The sequence below is a fragment of the Dendrobates tinctorius genome, unplaced genomic scaffold, assembly GCF_039654945.1.
Source record: "Dendrobates tinctorius isolate UK_male_01 unplaced genomic scaffold, ASM3965494v1 ptg000051l, whole genome shotgun sequence".
Lineage (NCBI taxonomy): Eukaryota > Metazoa > Chordata > Amphibia > Anura > Dendrobatidae > Dendrobates > Dendrobates tinctorius.
Genome location: NW_027361719.1, coordinates 7,677,402 through 7,696,104, shown reverse-complemented (window position 1 = coordinate 7,696,104; position 18,703 = coordinate 7,677,402). Strand labels below are relative to the sequence as shown.

The window sequence follows — 18,703 nt, the reverse complement described above, 5'->3', positions numbered from 1 at the left end:
CCTCACATGGCCATATAGACGGAAAAATAAAAAAAGTTATGGCTCTGGAAAGAAGGGGAGGGAAAAAATGAAAATGCAAAACCAAAAATACCCCTGGTCGTTAAGGGGTTAATTGAGAATGACATAACGAAGGGATTGCCCACACCTGTCCATGAAATAGCCTTGGAGTACATTTTCCAATTACTTTTGGCCCCTTTAAAAACAGGGTGGCACATGTTAAGGAGCTGAAACTCCTAAACCCTTCATCCATTTTTAATGTTGATACCCTCAAATGAAAGCTGAAAGTCTGAACTTCAACTACATCTGAATTGTTTTGTTTAAAATTCATTGTGGTAATGTCTAGAACCAAAATTAGAAAAATGTTGTCTCTGTCCAAATATATACGGACCTAACTGTATAAAAAAATTATAGCTCTCAAAATATGGTGACGCAAAACTAGTTTTCACAATAAAAAGAGCTTTTTAGTGTGTGACAGCAGCCAAACAAAAAACACGACATACTGTAAATCTGGTATCGCTGTAATCACACCGACCCGAAGAATAAAATCGCCTAATCACTTATACCGCACGAGGAATGGCATAAAAAATAAATAAAACCAATTCTTCACATTGATTTTTTTCATTCTGCCCAAAGATCACAGTAAGGCTCAGCACACATTTATCCTGCATTCTGTGCTGAGCGCTTACACCAGGGTTGCCGTGTAAATCTTTGAAATACATGATTCAGACAGAACCTCTAGATGAAGATTCCCTATAATGAGGCAGATGGAGGCACTGTGGACGCCGTCTGACCTGCGGTCCGTTGGCGGCCATCTTTTTAGAATTGCATAAAAGTGGCTTCGGACACAGTTTTGCGCACTTCTGAAAAAAAAACAAAAAAACGACACTGCGGAACAGAGGCCAGACTGAGTCCAGAGAAACTCAGCTGCCTCACTATACTGAATGGATCCATCGGGGGTTTCATCTGAATCATGTCACTCAGATTTAGATTGAAACCGCAAAGTACCGTATATACTGGCGTATAAACCGAGATTTTCAGCCAATTTTTGGGGGCTGAAAGTCCCCCTCTCGGCTTATACGCGAGTCATATAGTCAGGCTGTCAGGGGGTAGGTGGGGGAGGGGGAGCGGGGGTGTCAGATCATACTGACCCCCCTGGTGCGTTTCTGCAGCTCCCCTGCTTGTCCTACTGTCTCCCTTCCTTCCTACAGCGGTCACATGGTACCGCTCATTAAAGTAATGAATATGCGCATATTTATGACTTTAATGAGCGGTACCACGTGACCGCTGAAGGAAGGGAGACAGTGGGAGAACGTGGCTGCTGAGACGCGCCAGGGGGAGGTAAGTACATGCTATATTCACCTGTCCCAGTTCCAACGCTGCTCACCGCTGTCTGCCCGCCGGGTCCCTGTCAGTGACGTTCAGGCAGCAGATGGCGCGATGACGTAGTCAGTGCGCGCCCTCTGCTGCCTGACGTCACTGACAGAGGGACCCGGCGGGCAGACAGCGGCGAGCAGCTTTGGAACCGGGACAGGTTAATATCTCAGGTGCCGAGTCCTGAGCCAGCAGCGACACCTGGCCCCCATAGGTCTCCGCTTCCTCAGCACACCGGCACCTGGCCCCCAGGGACAAGAGGTGAGTATGTCTTTTTTTTTTTTTTAATACCTGTAGTAGCGGCAGCAGCAATATATGGGGGCATAATCTATGGGGCATCTTATGGGGGCATATTCAATGGAGCATCTTATGGGAGTGTTAGGCGTCGGGTTCCTGTCGCTGCACAGCGGGAATCCCATTCCTCTCCAGCCGCAGAGGAGCCTGCTCAGCAGACTCGTCGATCCCGGCGCTCTGCTCAGACCAGCACTGTGGGCTTGGTTGCTGCTGCCACCTCTGGTCCACCTATAGCAACGCATGCTGGCCAGCAACGAGCCACTCCAGGGACTAAGTCCTCCTTTCGCTCCACTGAGCATGCCCGTGGGACGATCTCTCATTGGAGATCGGAGGTCACATGCTCAGGTCCTTCTCCAGCTCAGATTGGATCATCTGAAAAGGTCAGGAAGGTCCCGGAAGGATGCGGCTATAAAGAGCCACATGGCCGCACGGGCACTGTTGTACCACACCAGGTAGCTGTAACCGCCGTGCGCACCTCTAGCGCTTTCCTCCCCGTCCTGGGTGGTTAGTGGCGTCCGCCGAAGCGGCACTGTATGCACTTGGTGCAATTAAATAGATTATTAACTCTTGCTGGCACCGCAGCGCCGAGCGCTGATGGTCTAGAGGAGCTCTAGTCCGGTGTCTCTAGGACAGGGCTCTGTGACCCTAATTAGCGCTCACTCAGCCGAGCTCTGAGTTCAACAGGCTCCGGTGTTTTGTTGTAGTGGCTCTGTGGAGCAACAGAGTTTGCCTCTATTCACACTGGGTGAAGTCAACCCACGTGTAAGTAAGCGTTTAGCCACCATTTTGTTCTGCCAATACTCAGCAGCAGGTTTCTTCTCTGCACGGTGGACCCCAGGCTGCGAACGCACCTCATATTTCCTTTCATATTATTTGGTGTGTTCCGCAGTCTCTAACAGGGAGCATATTAATGGAGCATCTAATGGGGGCAGCATATGGAGGCATAGTCAATGCAGCATCTTATGGGGGCATATTCAATGGAGCATCTTATGGGGGCAGCATATGGGGGCATATTCAATGGAGCATCTTATGGGGGCAGCATATGGGGGCATATTCAATGGAGCATCTTATGGGGGCAGCATATGGGGGATATTCTATGGAGCGTCTTATGGGGCAGCATATGGGGCATAATCTATGGAGCATCTTATGGGGCCTATTCTCTGGAGCATCTGAAGGGGCAGCATATGGGGGATATTCAATGGAGCATCTTATGGGGCAGCATATGGGGGGATATTCAATGGAGCATCTTATGGGGGCAGCATATGGTGGCATATTCAATGGAGCATCTTATGGGGGCATATTCAATGGAGCATCTTATAGGGGCAGCATATGGGGGCATATTCAATGTAGCATCCTATGGGTGCAGCAAATGGGGGGATATTCTATGGAGCATCTTATGGGGCAGCATATGGGGCGTAATCTATGGAGCATCTTATGGGGCCTATTCTCTGGAGCATCTTATGGGGCAGCATATGGGGCATAATCTATGGAACATCTTATGGGGCCATAACCTTTATGGAGCATATTATTCTATGGAGCCATTATTAACCTTTATGCAGCATTATATGGGGTGTATTTTGTATGGAGCATCTTATGGGGCCATCATGAATTGTATGGAGCATTATATGGGGCTCCTGATTCAATATGGCTATTCAAAAACATTTAACCTACTGATGTCTCAATTAATGTTACTTTTATTGGTATCTATTTTTATTTTTGAAATTTACCAGTAGCTGCTGCATTTTCCACCCTAGGCTTATACGCGAGTTAATAAGTTTTCCCAGTTTTTTGTGGCAAAATTAAGGGGGTCGGCTTATACACGGGTCGGCTTATACACGAGTATATACGGTAAATGCTCAGCATAGAGCACCACATAAATGTGATCCCAAACATTATGTAAAATGTTCCCAATAAAAGCTTCAACTCAATCCACAAAAAAAGCAAGTCCACACTCAGATCTGTCATCTGTTAACGGAAATATTGGGGGCTTCCACGTTATTGGTACCTCAAAGGCTCTGGAAAAGCTAAATGACCTAATTTTGGAAATTATAACCCTTTGGGAATTTATTAACAGGTGCAGTGACGATTTTGACTCCATGGGTGTTTACCAGAAACAGGCAGCAGTGGATGTTGCGGAGTGAAAATTGCAAACTGCCGTTGTAGTGACTAGTACGTTGCAGTCACCAGTACATTATGCCCAGCTCATGCTCCTGGAGACACGCACCTGTAAATTAGGCGGGCTCTCATCACTACAGAAATGCCAAACATGTGGGAGCTTTATGTTTAGACACACTGGGGCTCAGAAGGGGGGGGGGGGGGTCATTTGGATTTGAGAGCGGAAAATTTGCTGAATTTGCTGGAACACTTGAGGGAGGATTCTCTTTTTCTAGCACTTAGGGGCTCTTTATGTGTAATCCATAAACTAGTCTATGAAAATCTGTGCTCCAGGAGGCAAACAGCGATCTGTCCCTTCTGAGTCACTCCGTATGGCAAAGTAGTAATGTACATCCACATATGGGGTATTTCTACATTCAGCAGAAATTGTTGGACAAATTCTTGTGCCATTTTTACCTATTTTCCAGTGTGAAAATGTAAAACTTGGAGCTAACACACAATCTTGGAGTTAAAAATGTAAATTATTTTTTCTTCACTGCCCAATGGTCTAAAAATTTGTGACATACCTGTGGTGTCAATATAATCACTGCACCCGTGGATGAATTCATTGAGACGTTTAATTGGTAAAATGGGGTCACGAATGGGGAGGTTCTGCTGTGTTGGCACCTCAGGGGCTCTGTCAATTTAACATTTCACCCTCAAACAAGTGCAGCAAAATCTGCACTGTAATATGGTGCTACGTCCCTTCTGAGATTTTCACTGTGACTCGAAAGTAGTTTTCGACCACATATGTGGCATCGATGAACTCAGGAGAAAATGCACAACAAACTTTGGGGTCCATTTTATCCTTTTGCCCTTGTGAAAATACAAAATTTGTAGCTAAAAAAGATTTTTGTGGGAAAAATGTGATTTTTTTTTTTATTTTCACGGCTTAACATTATAAACTTCTGTGAAGCACCTGGGGGTTCAAGGTGCTCAATACACATCTAGATACGTTCCATAAGGGGTCTAGTTTCCAAAATCGTGTCACTTGTGGGGGTTTCTACTGCTTAGGCACATTAGAGGCTCTTCAAACGCGACATGGCGTCCCCTAATTATTCCATCAAATTTTGCATTCAAGTCAAATGGCACGCCTTCCCTCCCAAGCCCTACTGTGTGCTCAAACAGTAGATTTCCCCCACATATTGGATATCTGCATGCTCAGGAGAAATTGCACAACAAAATGTATGGTCCATTTTCTTCTATTACCCTTGCAAAAGTTAAAAAATAGGTCTAAAGGAAAATTTTTGTGAAAGAAAAAGAAAATGTTGATTTTTTTTCCTTCCACATTCCAAAAATTCCTGTGAAGCACCTGAAGAGTTAATAAACTTCTTGAATGGGATTTTACGTACCTTGAGGGGTGCAGTTTTTAGAATGGTTTCACTTTTTGGAATTTTCTTTCATATAGACCCCTCAAAGTCACTTGAAATGTGATGTGGTCCCTAAAAAATATGGTTTTGTAAAATTTGTTGAAACAATGAAAAATTGCTGGTCAACTTTTAACACTTAACTTCCTAACAAAAAAAAAATTTGGTTCCAAAATTAATTAAAAAAGAACCTAGACGTGTTTGGTGTCTATGAACTCGTAATGACCTGGAGAATCATAATGGCATGTCAGTTTTAGCATTTGGTGAACATGGTAAAAAATAAAAATAAAAAAAAAACCCTTGTGGATTTTTTTTTTTTTTTCACAATTTCACCACACTTGGATTATTTTTGAGTACACGATATGGTCAAACCAATGGTGTCATTCAAAATTACAACTCGTCCCGCAAAAAACAAGCCCTCATAAGGCCATATTGACAGAAAAGTGAAAAAAAGTTATGGCTCTGGGAAGAAGGGGAGGGAGACAAACACAAAAACGAAAATGGGCATGGTCTCTAAGGGGTTAAAGGGAACCTGTCAGCAGGATTGTCTGTAAGGGGGTGAAGAGGAAGAAGAGACTAAAAGGGGTTGCCGGGGGGAAGACTTTCTGGCCCGGACCGACTGAACCATGTGACCGTGGGGGGCAGTGACCAAAGAAAAGGGGTGGTGGACAGGAAAATGTGCAGGGCGAGGGCGCGAAAGCAGAGCGTGAGGGACAGAGAGTAGGCTGCAGCACCGCGTTCCCAGAGAGAGAGAGAACTCCCCGTCCAAGGACTGAGACTGAAGGACAAGGCGTTGAGAGTGCCGTATGTGAGTACGTGGACTCGGTAGCCTCCGTGACTAGAGGAGACTTCCCCCCTGACAATGCAGAGACAGTGACACGAGCACGCAGTCCCGGGGACCGCAGTGACAAGCCGGAGCCCTTGAGTGCAGTAAAGAGACTTCATAGTGTGCGCAGCATCGTTCCTGCGGAGAGACAGACGGGGTATCATACAGAGACTCAGAGCAGGGGAGACTCAGGTTTGCATAGTCTCCCTGCTCCTTGCTTTAACCCCTGGAGGTCCCTACTTCATTCAGAGTAGAGACTTTAGAGACTGCAAGCACCGCTGTTGTCGGTGCCAAAGTGGGAGAAGGGAGAAGTAGACTCTTCAATCAAGCTTTCCCCAGACTGATAAGTTATAATTATCTGAGTTTAACCATTTCAACGCTGCATAATTGTTTTATTGCTTTCTTCAGTTCCACAGTGCTGCTTTACTGTTTTACACTGTCACATTTAACCCCCTACTGCTCCTCCCTGCGTGGAAAGAAAAATCCCTGTAAATAAACCTTTAACTCTTGGTCTCGCATCCGTGGCGACATCCTCAGTACCTCCAGTTTATTACAAGTGCACAGTAACCTACTCAGTGTCAGGTCGGCGCCATTATACTGATTAGGGCTCATACTCACTTGCGAAAGAATGTATACGCGGCACTGCCGCCGGCACTCGGACCGGAGCGTACGGCTGCATAGAAATACATGTAGCCACACGCTCCGGTCCGAGTGCCGGCGGCTGTGCCAGGTTTTCATGCGAGAGTCTCTCGCAAGTGAGTATGAGCCCTAACAATGATACCTTGGTTGAAATAATCCGTCTTCTGGTTGTTCTTTAATCTTTATTTTCAGTTTTGTGTTAATGATATGTTCGTGTCCTAAGGCGGGATTCATATATGTGGGGCTCTGATTATATATTCATTATGCAGACTGCTGACCTGTCACTGAACTGCCCACTAGTTTGCATAACGAATACCTGTACATACTGAATAAAAAAAAAAAAGATTCTGCAGGCAGGTGCCCGTCGCGGCACCTGTGCTGCAGTATAATCGCATGGTTACTGTGCATTTAATTTAATCCGTTTTCCAGATTTACTTGAGCGAGGAAAAAAAATATTTTGAAAATGGCGCCCAGGGCACTGGTACAGTAGCAGCTATCCGCTTATAGAGATGAAATAGCTGCTGTTGCGAAGGCGCCGGCGACGCAATCTCGGTGTAGGACATTTTTTTTCCTTCTCCAGCAAGATGGCGCTGCCGACACCTGCGCAACAGCAGCTATCGGATTTCTATACAAACCGATAGCTGCTAATGCGCGGGAGACTCGGGTGCCATTTTCAAAATGCCTTTTTTTTTTCTTCGCTCAAGTAAATCTGAAAAAGGGATTAAGTGCACAGTAACCATGTGATTATACTGCAGCAGAGGAGCCACGGACGGCACCTGCCTGCAGAAAGGTTTTGTTTTCTTTATTCAGCATGTACAGATATTCAATTCATTATGCAAACTAGGGGGCAGGTCAGTGAGCGATCAGTGACCTATCAGCAGTCTGCATTATGAATACCTAATCAGACACCACATAACACCAACCCCGCCTTAGGGCACGAGCATATCATTAACACAAAACTGAAAATAAAGATAAAGAACTACCAGAAGACACTGTGTGTAGGTTACTGAGCACAATCCTGCTGACAGGTTCCCTTTAAGGTGAAAACAGGCTTTGTCTCAAAGGGGTTTAAGGGTCAATATTACCTTTTAGGATGGCTACTTCCAGTAGGTGGCACTAGGGTTCTAGTCCTCTTCCTCTCTGAAGAGGAAATTTGCATATTTAAGTATGGGACCATCTTGTATTTAAGCGATTGTCCTCAGAGCACTATTCATATTGATATGAGATTCTGCCATCTATAATATGAACCATATAGTCAATGAAATGCATCCCTCCCTTTTCTTCCTCCTTATTTTCCTCTTCTATTTCCATTTCTTTTGCCTCCTTTTTTCCTCTTCTCGCTTCCCCTTATCCTTTTTATTTTCCCTAGTCTTTCATCCTCTTCTAGTACTTTTTTCATACATATTCCATTCCCATTCCTGCTTTTCTCTCCCCTTTCACTTTTCTTTTTCATATTATTCCTTTTTTTCTGTCCCATAATTTATTTTTTTCATGTCTGTTTTGAGCTTTAGCACAATTAATATGACAGCACATTTTTTGTTTATAGCCATGCAATCTTCTCCCTGGCCAAATATTAATTAACCTTTTGGCCCAACAATTGATGGTATTCTGGCACTCAGTGACACCCATGTCTCTCGGGAGTAAGGGCCTATCCTATGACAGCACCAATGTAGGAGTGTCTCAGCACCATTCCAATCATGTGATTGGATACATCATGATGGTGTGGTGGATGTATCCAGGATGTCATATGGGTCACATAACCATACTATTGATAGCCAGAGGGCATACACAGGGATCTCTCCCCGGCACCCTATCAACACTCTTGGTGCAGAATTCAAATTAGGTATACCCTTTCTATCTCTACCGTGAGATAAGGATTTGGCAAATGACTGGCCTCCTTACTCCCTGTAATGAGGATCACTGCCTTAAACCCAAAATGTGTGTTGCCAAAGTTATGGCGGTCTATGCTAATAACCATGTTAATGATCCATTGATCTCTATACCTACACCTATGACACTCATATGTTTTTTGCAGTTTTATTATAATGGTGAACTTTTGGTCTATCAGTTATTCTGGATGTTATTATTCCTAGGTTTTAATTTCTGTTCTCTTTTTAATCTTTGTAGAGTGCTTCTGTGTCAAGGAAGGTTAGACTCATGGGAGAAGTTATGAGGAGTAGGTGTCCACTGTGTTTCCATGTACGGGGTATGTTCTTATGTGTACACCTCTTACTATATCTGGATTAAAAAGGCCCGATGCGTTCAAAACGTCTTACTTTTCTATGTGGCAACCAATAAAGAGGTTACTTGGATAACGTCCGGTGCCTTGAGTTTTTCTTTGAGTTTTAACGATCTGGCTATATTGAGTCGAGTTGCACTAAAAAAAAGCACGGATCACGGAGTGGTGCATGCAGGGCTGTAGAGTCGGTAAGCCCAACCTTTGACTCCTCAATTTCCCTGACTTCCGACCCCACAGCACTGCCTCAATACAGAGAATGTACATAAAGGTCAGAACACATTCATCTCAACTAAAAGCCAAGATCAGGAACAGAACAGACATTTATAGGACATTTCATAACTTTCCCAAATTCGTATGAAAACATTTACAGCACACACATTGGGTACAGTGCAGTATTATATATTTTAGGAGGCTATCCATTTTATACCGACTCCACAGCCCTGGGTGCATGGTAGTAAACAATCTTCAAATAGAAGAAAATTTCCTGTCAGATATGGTCAATTGTTTTCTCTGAAATAACTTGCCAGATCGTCAGCGCTGAGGTTGGGGATAGAGGCCCGCAATCTGACACATTTTACTTCCACCTCAATGCTAAAAAAAAAGTTTTAGGATAGTGAGGTGGAGAAGTAGGCTTGTTTGGAGAGGTGAAGAGCAAAGTTGTAGGTTTTAAGCATAAACTTATATAATGTGTACTTTCTTTAGCAAAAACGGATATTCTCCACAAACGTTAGGCACATCTACAGCATTGCTGGAGAAAAGTGTGTGTGCCAGGGTTGCCGCTCTCTGTGCTGGGTTGTTCTGTGTATACAGTGGGTACGGAAAGTATTCAGACCCCTTGAAAATTTTTCACTCTGTTTCATTGCAGCCATTTGGTAAATTCAAAAAAGTTCATTTTATTTTCATTACTATCCCATCCATGTGCCCTGGGACTTCATTCTCAAGGACAGGATAGAACGTCATCATAGATCAGCGGCACACATGGGGGAGAGCTGCTGATTGCGTCAGTTGACACCCGGCATTATGTACCAGGAGCGGTCAGGGACCGCTCACGCTCCCGGCAGGCACATTAACCCCTGGCACATTGCGATCAAACATGATCGCAGCGTATGGGGGGCATAGCGAAGAATCCTGCCCCCTCTCTGAGTGCTTCCCTGAGACCTTCAAAGCAACGCAATGTGCTCACGTTGCTCCAAGGGCCTCCTCCCTGCAGGCCCCCAGGGTTTGAATACTTTCCGTACGCACTGTAGGGGGTTCAGCTTCATCAAGGGCGCTGAGTAAGGGCATGAGACGGAGGAGATTGCGGCAAACGACGAATGCAAATTCTTCAGTTTCACGTATATTTCTATAAAAATGTGGTAAGTAGGGCTTTTCTGAGCAGGGTGACAGTTCTTGACAGAGAAAGAAAGAAGGTTGTGGTCAGAAAGCAGAAGAGCACAGTTAGTAAAATCATGCACTAAGAATTCACATGTGGGAGAAGAGCAGTTCCAGCGTATTCCCATCCTTATGTATAGGAGAGTTAGAAAGCTGTGAAAGGCTGAAAGAGGAGTTTAGAGATAGAAGATAAGTGTGGCAGATGAGGAGAATGGATTATCAATTGGAATGTTAAAGTCCTACATGATGAGATTGGGAATATCACAGATAGAAAGTGAGGAAGCCAGGTGGCAAAGTGATCCAGAAACCGGTGGAGGGGCTCAGGGTGTGGTATACCCCCGCCTCTTGCAGGGAGAAAGGGTAGAAAAGTCTGATGTGACAGTGTGGACCTCAAAATAAAGGAAGATAATTGAGGGTACAGGGGTGATGACCCGAAAGCGCATTTTAATGAAAGAAGCAGACCAACATCTCCACCTTGACTGTTCTCAGGTCTAGGGGTATATGAAAAATGTAAGCCACCGTTCGAGAGAAGCAACAGAAGTGGAGGAACAAGGTGTCAATAAGAGCCAGAAGGTTAAGAGAATTTTAAAGGAAAAAAGTAATGGATGTAGGCAAGTTTATAACAAATTAATTGGCCAATATGGTGGTGGCTGGACATGACCACAGTAGCAAGAGAGGGAGTATACTGTAGATCTATGTTCCAGAACGCAAGCCATGTCAGAAGATGTGGCTTTACCTAATTATTTTGTGTCACTATCCTGTTGTAAGGGGGTGAAGAGGAAGAAAAGCACAAAAGGGGTTACCTCTCCTGCTCCCTGTCCAGAACCACCTAGTCAGACAGCAGGGTTGCCGGGGGGGGGGGGGGCGCAAGACTTTCTGACCTGGACCGACCATGTGACCGTGGGAGGCGGTGACCGGAAAGAAGTGAGGACGGACAGGAGGAAACTGGGCAGAGTCAGGGCGGGAAAGCAGGGCGCGCAGGACAGAGAGCAGGCTGCTAAACCGCGCACCCAGAGAGGGAGAGTTCCCCGTCTGAGGACTGAGTCTGAAGGACAAAGCGTTGTGGGTGCCGTATGTGAGTACGTGGACCTGGTAGCCTCCGTGACCAGAGGAAACCCCCCCCCGACAGTATTGAGACAGTGACACGAGCGCGCAGTCCGGGGACCGTGATGAGCCAGAGCCCCTGATTGTGGTGAAGAGACTTAACAGTGTGTGCAGCATCACTCCTGCGGTGAGACAGGCGAGGTATCATACAGAGACTCAGAGCAGGGAGACCCAGGTTCCGCATCAGCTCCCAGCTTCCTGGTTTAACCCTTGGAGGTCCCAACTTCAACTTGAGCAGAGACTGTAGAGGCTGCATGCGCCGCTGTTGCCGGTGTCAACATGGGAGTAGACCCTTCAATCAAGCTTTCCTGAACTGATAAGTTATAATTATCTGAGTTTAACCGTTTTAATGCTGCATTACCGTTTAATTGCTTTCTTCAGCTCCATTGTTCTGCTTTACTGTTTCACTCTCATTTAACCCCCTACTGCTCCTCCCTGCGTGGAGAGAAAAATCCCTGTAAATAAACCTTTAACTCTTGGTCGGTCTCAGATCCGTGGCGACATCCTCCGTACCTGCAGGTTATTACACTGTCGTATATAGGCCACTACTAATACAGTAAAGTTGCATTTACCTTGTTATTATAGGGTGAGGTGACTCTGCTGACTTTGTCCCAAGCCACACAACAAACCTGACATCTGACCTGCAGAAAAGAGGAAATACCCTGGAAACAAGTGGCAGTATTTTTATGCGGACAGTAAAATAAAAAAAATTAAGCAAGATTATGTTTTCCCTACAACATCAAATTTTCTGGAAAAATTCTCTAATTATGACATCATTAATATCACAAGAACCACGTCTCACTTTTACTCTATTTTAAAATTATAATCAGACTGCAAAGTAATAAACGGTCCATAGACAAAGAAAACCTGGTTTGCTATTTGCCACAAACCTTGAAGGTTTTAATAATTACAGCAGAAAGAGTCCAGCCTTTTTTATTACGTCCTATAAAAGCTACACCTAATCCAGAGCTCACACACAGACATCATAAAAGACCAAATGCCAAGACTTTAATTAATTGAAATGGGGCTTGTAAACATCTTTTTAAAATCATTGTGGAAAATCTCATCATCTGCGTAGACAACAGTATACATTAAAGACGTGCTGTAATGTCAGCGCGAGCGAGTTGTAAAGCAGTATAGGCATGCACAGGGCCAGCGCACATCTGCATTTCACAGAGCAGACTCCAAGTTGTCTGTCAAGCATGGTTACAGTGTGAGACTTGTAAGTAGCATGCTAATGATAGCTCAGCCCTTCAGGAATACATAATCAGACCTCAGACACACAGCAGAGGACTCCTCTCACCCTCCCAACCGCCCAAGAGCACATAATTTATAGCTCACTTTGCAGACCTCTCCCTGCATCCTCCACCACCACTCCCCCTCAGTGTTAACTCCTGCTTCCATGCATAATGCTCCACATGTAAGGGTGCCAACAACAACCTAGACATCCTTAATATCTGGCTACGGAGAGACTTCCAGAATCTGATTCCCAGTGTACAAGTCACTGGGGTATTTCTCTTTATGTACATTGGCGACTTAGTGTTTACAAGCATTGTGCTCTTGGTTCAAACTCTACAAGGACATTGCAACATTTTAAGGATTGTACGCTCACCTCATATTCCAAAAACACAGGGAGGATATGAAAATATTGGCCCTAGCACAGGGGCACAGCTAAGGAGGAGTATCTGGGGAACATGCATGGGGATGCCAGCAAGCTGGTTTGCCATTGCCATGGTATTTGGGGTTTTTCATGCTAAATTCGGCAGCGCATTCATGTCTGTCTGGGGCTTCCACCTAAATCCCTGAAAATGTAGTCTGCCATTTTTTGTGAACAGATGGACCATGCAAAATACGTTCACAGAACAGTTTCATCCCTTGGATTCAGTTTGCCTTATTTAATGGCTTTGTCAGGGGCACAACTGGATTGGTTCTTGGGGATTCAGATGGAAGTCCTGGGTGTAGACACATTGCCTTTGTGTGTACCTTAGCTCTGAAGGCCAAACTGTGAGTCCCACAGTGTGTTGTGAACAAATACATTTCACGTTTGCTTTCTTTGGGTTATGTACAAGGTTATTAGAGTTAGGTCCATCAGCCACGTCAATAATCTGTGGTCCCTAGACGGGAATCCCGAGAGCCACCTTTTACCAGATGGCATCTACGGCTCTTCTTCTGATTAGCCCGCCTGGTGTGACATCATCATTGTGGTATGATGCACATGCAATGTTGCACCAGACCGGTTAATCAAAAGAAGGGTTGTGGATGCCAGGAGGTAGGAAGCGATTCTCAAGACTCCTGTCCAGCAACCACAGGTACACGACTGCTGGAAAGGGTCCTACGACTCGAAGAGAACCAACTCTCAAGTCATCAGTCACCGATGGACTTCAATGCAAGGCCTCATTTAGACAACAGTGATTTTTCTTGTGCATAAAAACATGTTCCATTAGTCATCAGTGTTTTGGATCCAAATTTCACGTGTTTGGTTCATGTGTCAGATTTTACCATCAGTGTTTTTCACTGATGATGAAAACAAACTGTAAAGCTTCTCCTATCCATGAGACCATGTTCACACGGTCATTATTTGGCATGTACTTAATATCAGTATTTGTTCGCCAAAAATGCACAAGTGGTGACGTGTTTCTGTCATACCTTTTCTGATTGTTTCTACTCCTGATTATGACTAACACTGATGTAAAATCCTGACCAAATACTCATGTGTGAACAAGGCCTTAAAATGTTCCTCACGGACTGCACACAGATATCATCATTGTAATTCTGATCCGTGAGCCTAATCAATAACAAATTTGCCGCATACTAGCCGGTATACAAAAAATAACAAACCACAGACATGTGAACAGCACCGTAGACTATAATGGGTCCATTTGCGAGAAGCACCAATAGATCCAGTGGCGGACACAGGCAGAAGGGGCCCCTGTGCAGAATAATGTATGCTAAAATTCAGCCCTGGCATTTGAAATCACACAGGCCCGTGCTGTCCCTGTCCCCAAGCTCCAGATGGGATATATTACTAATATTACCATGGATGGAGGAAAGCAAGATTTACTACAAGACCAATATTTCTAATGATTCCTCCGTCACAGCTCTTAACAGTATGGGTGTCTTGAGAACACCGATTCTGCTAACAGAGCAGACAAGGCGGCCCATGACCAGACAGGCCTTCTGGCATTTCCCAAAATTGCCAGAGGCCAGTCCGGCCCTGGTTGCACCAGTGATATCTCCGCTGCTGGACAGATCCTTTCATGACTCGCGACTGTCTGAATGAGCCCTTAAACATATATAACAAATCCCTTTTTTTAACTGGATCTTGCAGAATTAAATATCATAGTCTAGTCTGGTATCCCGTACTTTTTTTGGTAATGGATTACTAAAGCCAAAACGGAATTTTGTGGCCTCTCTCTGGCAGCAGAGCCCAACGGGTGTTTAGCAGCAAACATACAGCAAAAATACATGGTATTAATGAGGCCTAAGTTGTATTCTACTACACTACTGAGATGCACTAATCGAAAGAAGTCTGATGGGCCAGGACTACAGAGGGCACGTATTACTGCATACCCAAATTCCAATGTAATCTAACAAAATGTGAACTAAAATGTCAACCAGGACGAAAAGAGTTAACAGTGGAGACCTCCTTATAGCTGCTCTGCAGGACAGCGTGCTAGAAATGCAAGCAACACACTGCTAACGGGAGAGAAAATAGTGCGCCACATAACACGAGTATCCCTCCGCGCCTCGGCTGCCGGCCGCTCTTTTTTCCATTACTTGTGTTCTATCCCCCGCCCCTCCCTCATCACTTCTCCCCCGTGTCCTGCAGTCACAACACGACCCATGCAAAACGGCGGCCTGTGCTCCCCGCCCCCCCTTATCATAAATATATAAATTATGCTAATTAACAACATTGCATATTAATAAAAACGCAACTAAAAAGCCCCAATTTCTGAGAAGACCGTTTGCAGCGCACCGGTAATAAGCCGCCAACCCCTGTGTGGTAGAGAAGGACTCACCCGTCAGGCGGCTCCGGGCGGCGGGGTTATTACTCGTCTGCCTTTGTGGCGGGCTCACAGCTCCGGTGACCCGGGACGGCTCATTATAAATTCCTGTCACAGCGGCGCACTTGTAGCCGGGGCTCCGCACAATGGGGCATTTGCATGAATAACGAGGGCTCGGTGCAGGGACGCCGCCGCTTATTAATATGTAATCATCCCTCCCGGTCTGGTGCGGGCACCGGCGGCGGCAGGAGGAGGCTCCGGCGCTCTAATGTTACACACGGAAATACACAAATCCGCCGTCTCCGCTTATAAAGTTGAATGCAGTTTTTACATGAACATTTTTTTGCAGCTGCGTCATGAACATAATATATGCAGGACGAGCGCTGCATACTGAGGCGGAATATGGAGCGGCTGGGGGAGTGCTGCTCCTCTTAAAGGGCCACTGTACCCTTTTCTCATGCAGTTAGTGACTGCCTGTGTGACACAAAAACACTCTATTTACCAGGTTTTAGGAGTCTTTTCAAAAGATGCCTGAAAACTTGCTCAAAGGTTACGTGCACTCGACTTTTTTTTTCAAGCGGGCGATCCCTCCGTGTTTTTCGAGAGGTCGACACTTCAAGCCAGAGGTTTTTTTTCCCAAAAGTATACTTTTAAATGATTTCTTTCCTCCTTTTCTTTTTTTACCTCTGGCAGTGTTAGGTGTCGGGTTCCTGCCTCTATACAGCAGGAATCCCGGGCCTTGCTTTCTGCGGTCTCCTATTCCTCACCAGCCACAGAGGAGCCTGCTCAGCAGTGGACATAGGAGGGGGTTCACTAGATTCAGCAGCGTTTTCCTCCAAGCTGACCTTTAAGGGAACGCTTGAGGTCGGTTCATCCACTCTGGCGGTGGAGGGCAATTTCATGTCTTCTGCCTTCGTTCAACGGCATGCAATACCTCTGGTTATGATGGCCAAGCCAGTCACCGTCAGGGTGGTGAACGGCGCAACTCTACCCTCACAAATTACCCACCAGACTGCCCCATTGATACTCTCAGTGTCTCCATCTCATCAGAAGACGATATCCCTCCTCGTCGTGCCCTAGGGCATCGATCAGGTCCTTTTAGGGGTTCCCTGGTTGCGGTTCCACTCTCCCCATATAGAGTGGTCCTCGGGGAGGATTCTCGGTTGGGGTAAAGACTGTGAGGGTAGATGTCAGAGGGAGTGCGTTCAGGTTGCTTCCACCGAAGTCCCCGCAGATCTTTCCTCTCTCCCCAAACACTATCAACAGTACGCAGACGTGTTCTCCAAGAAGGCGGCGGAGACCCTTCCGCCAGACCGCCCCTATGACTGTCCTATTGACCTCTTGCCTGGTGCTGAGCCTCCCCGGGGTCGAGTCTATCCCCTATCTCTCCCAGAGACAGAGGCCACCTCAGGGAGAATCTGGCAAGAGGATTCATTAGGAAGTCAGTGTCACCAGCGGGGGCGGGATTCTTCTTTGTACAAAAGAAGAGTGGGGAACTACGTCCCTGCATCGATTACAGGGGACTTAATGCCATAACCGTTAAGAATAAGTATCCTCTGCCCCTGATATCGGAGCTGTTTGATAGGCAACGGGGAGCAAGAGTGTTTGCGGGGGGCTTACAACCTGATTCGCATCCCTGAGGGGGACGAATGGATTATGGCATTTAACACCAGGGACGGGCACTATGAATACCTGGTGATGCCCTTCGGGCTCTGTAATGCCCCGGCCATCTTCCAAGACTTTGTGAACGATATCTTCCGGGATCTGCTTACTACCTCGGTAGTAGTCTATCTGGATGATATCCTCATCTACTCTCCAGATATTGACTCCCACCGGAGAGATGTTTGCAAAGTTTTCGACCTCTTGCGGGCAAACTCCCTCTATGCCAAATTGGAGAAGTGTGTGTTTGAGCAGGAGTCCTTGCCTTTCCTGGGCTATATCATCTCTGCCCAGGGATTGGCCATGGATCCTGCCAAGCTACAGGCGGTGATGGATTGGCAGGAACCTCATTCTCTCAAAGCGGTGCAGCGCTCTATGGGGTTCATAAATTACTATCGCCAATTCATCCCCCACTTCTCGACTTTGGTAGCCCCCTTGGTGGCCCTCACCAAGAAGGGTGCAAATCCCAAGTTGTGGTCGGAACCTGTCTCCAAGTCCTTCTCCTCTATTAAGTCCCATTTTGCTAGCGCTCCCATTCTACATCGCCCCGATGTGGATAAACCCTTCATTCTGGAGGTGGATGCCTCTTCCGTCGGTGCTTGAGCGGTCCTGTTCCAGAAGGACTCGCAAGGTCAGAAGCACCCATGCTTCTTCTCCAAGACCTTCACACCAGCGGAGAGGAATTATTCCATCGGGGACAGGGAGTTGCTAGCAATGAAGTTGGCCTTTTCAGAGTGGAGACACTTCTTGGAGGGGGTTCGCCACCCTTTCCAGGTGTTCACCAACCACAAGAACTTGGTTTATTTACAAACAGCCCAGCTGCTAAATTCTTGCCAGGCCAGATGGTCCCAGTTCCACTTCACCCTGCATTTTTTCTTCGGGAAGAACGTCCGGGCCGATGCTCTCTCCTGCTCCGTGGTGTCATCGGAGGAGGAGGAGCCTGGCTGATAGTCCCATCTGAGGACCGTGGCTCCAGTCGCCCTTGAGTCTGTACCTCCGGGCAAGACTTTTGTAACTGCGCATCTGTGACCGGAGGTCCTCTCTTTGGCTCATTCTTCCAGGGTGGGTGGAGATTTTGGGACGAAACGGACCTCTGAGCTTCTGGTGAGGACGTACTGGTGGCCACATATGGCTCGTGACGTCAGGGATTATATTCAGGCGTGCATCTCTTGCGCCCAGAATCGGTGCCCTCGGCAGCGGCCCGCTGGGCTACTCTACCCCCTGCCAGTAGCGGACAGGCCCTGGGAGATGGTAGGTATGGACTTTGTGGTGGGACTGCCCAAGTCCAGTGGCAGCACGGTCATTTGGGTTGTCACCGACCACTTCTCCAAGATGGTGCATCTGGTACCACTCTCGGTTACTTTCTGCACGGGGCCTGGCAGCGTTGTTCATTAAGCATGTCTTCCGCCTACACGGCATGCCGGACAAGATTGTCAGCGACCGGAGTCCCCAGTTCGCATCTCGGTTTTGTAGAGAGCTATGTCATCTGCTCAGTATTGAGCTGAATCTCTCCTCAGCCTATCACCCCGAGACGAACGGGTTGGTAGAGAGAGCCAACCAGACCCTGGTCACATATCTACGACATTTTGTCTCGGCCAGGCAGGATGACTGGGCATCCTTGCTGCCGTGGGCGGAGTTTGCTTTGATCAACGCTGTGGCTGACTCCACCAGTCAG

General features: G+C 46.5%; 1 protein-coding gene across 4 annotated transcripts in view; it reads right to left on the bottom strand.

The window, feature by feature from the left end:
* The window catches only part of POU6F1 (POU class 6 homeobox 1), a 165,481-nt gene extending 149,732 nt beyond the window's left edge, over positions 1-15,749 (bottom strand). For all 4 annotated transcript variants that reach the window (XM_073576736.1, XM_073576735.1, XM_073576734.1 and 1 more), the window contains exon 1: positions 15,385-15,749. The gene's annotated coding sequence lies outside the window, so the exon portion shown is untranslated. The remainder of the gene's footprint in view (positions 1-15,384) is intronic.
* Between the last annotated feature and the right edge of the window lie 2,954 nt (positions 15,750-18,703).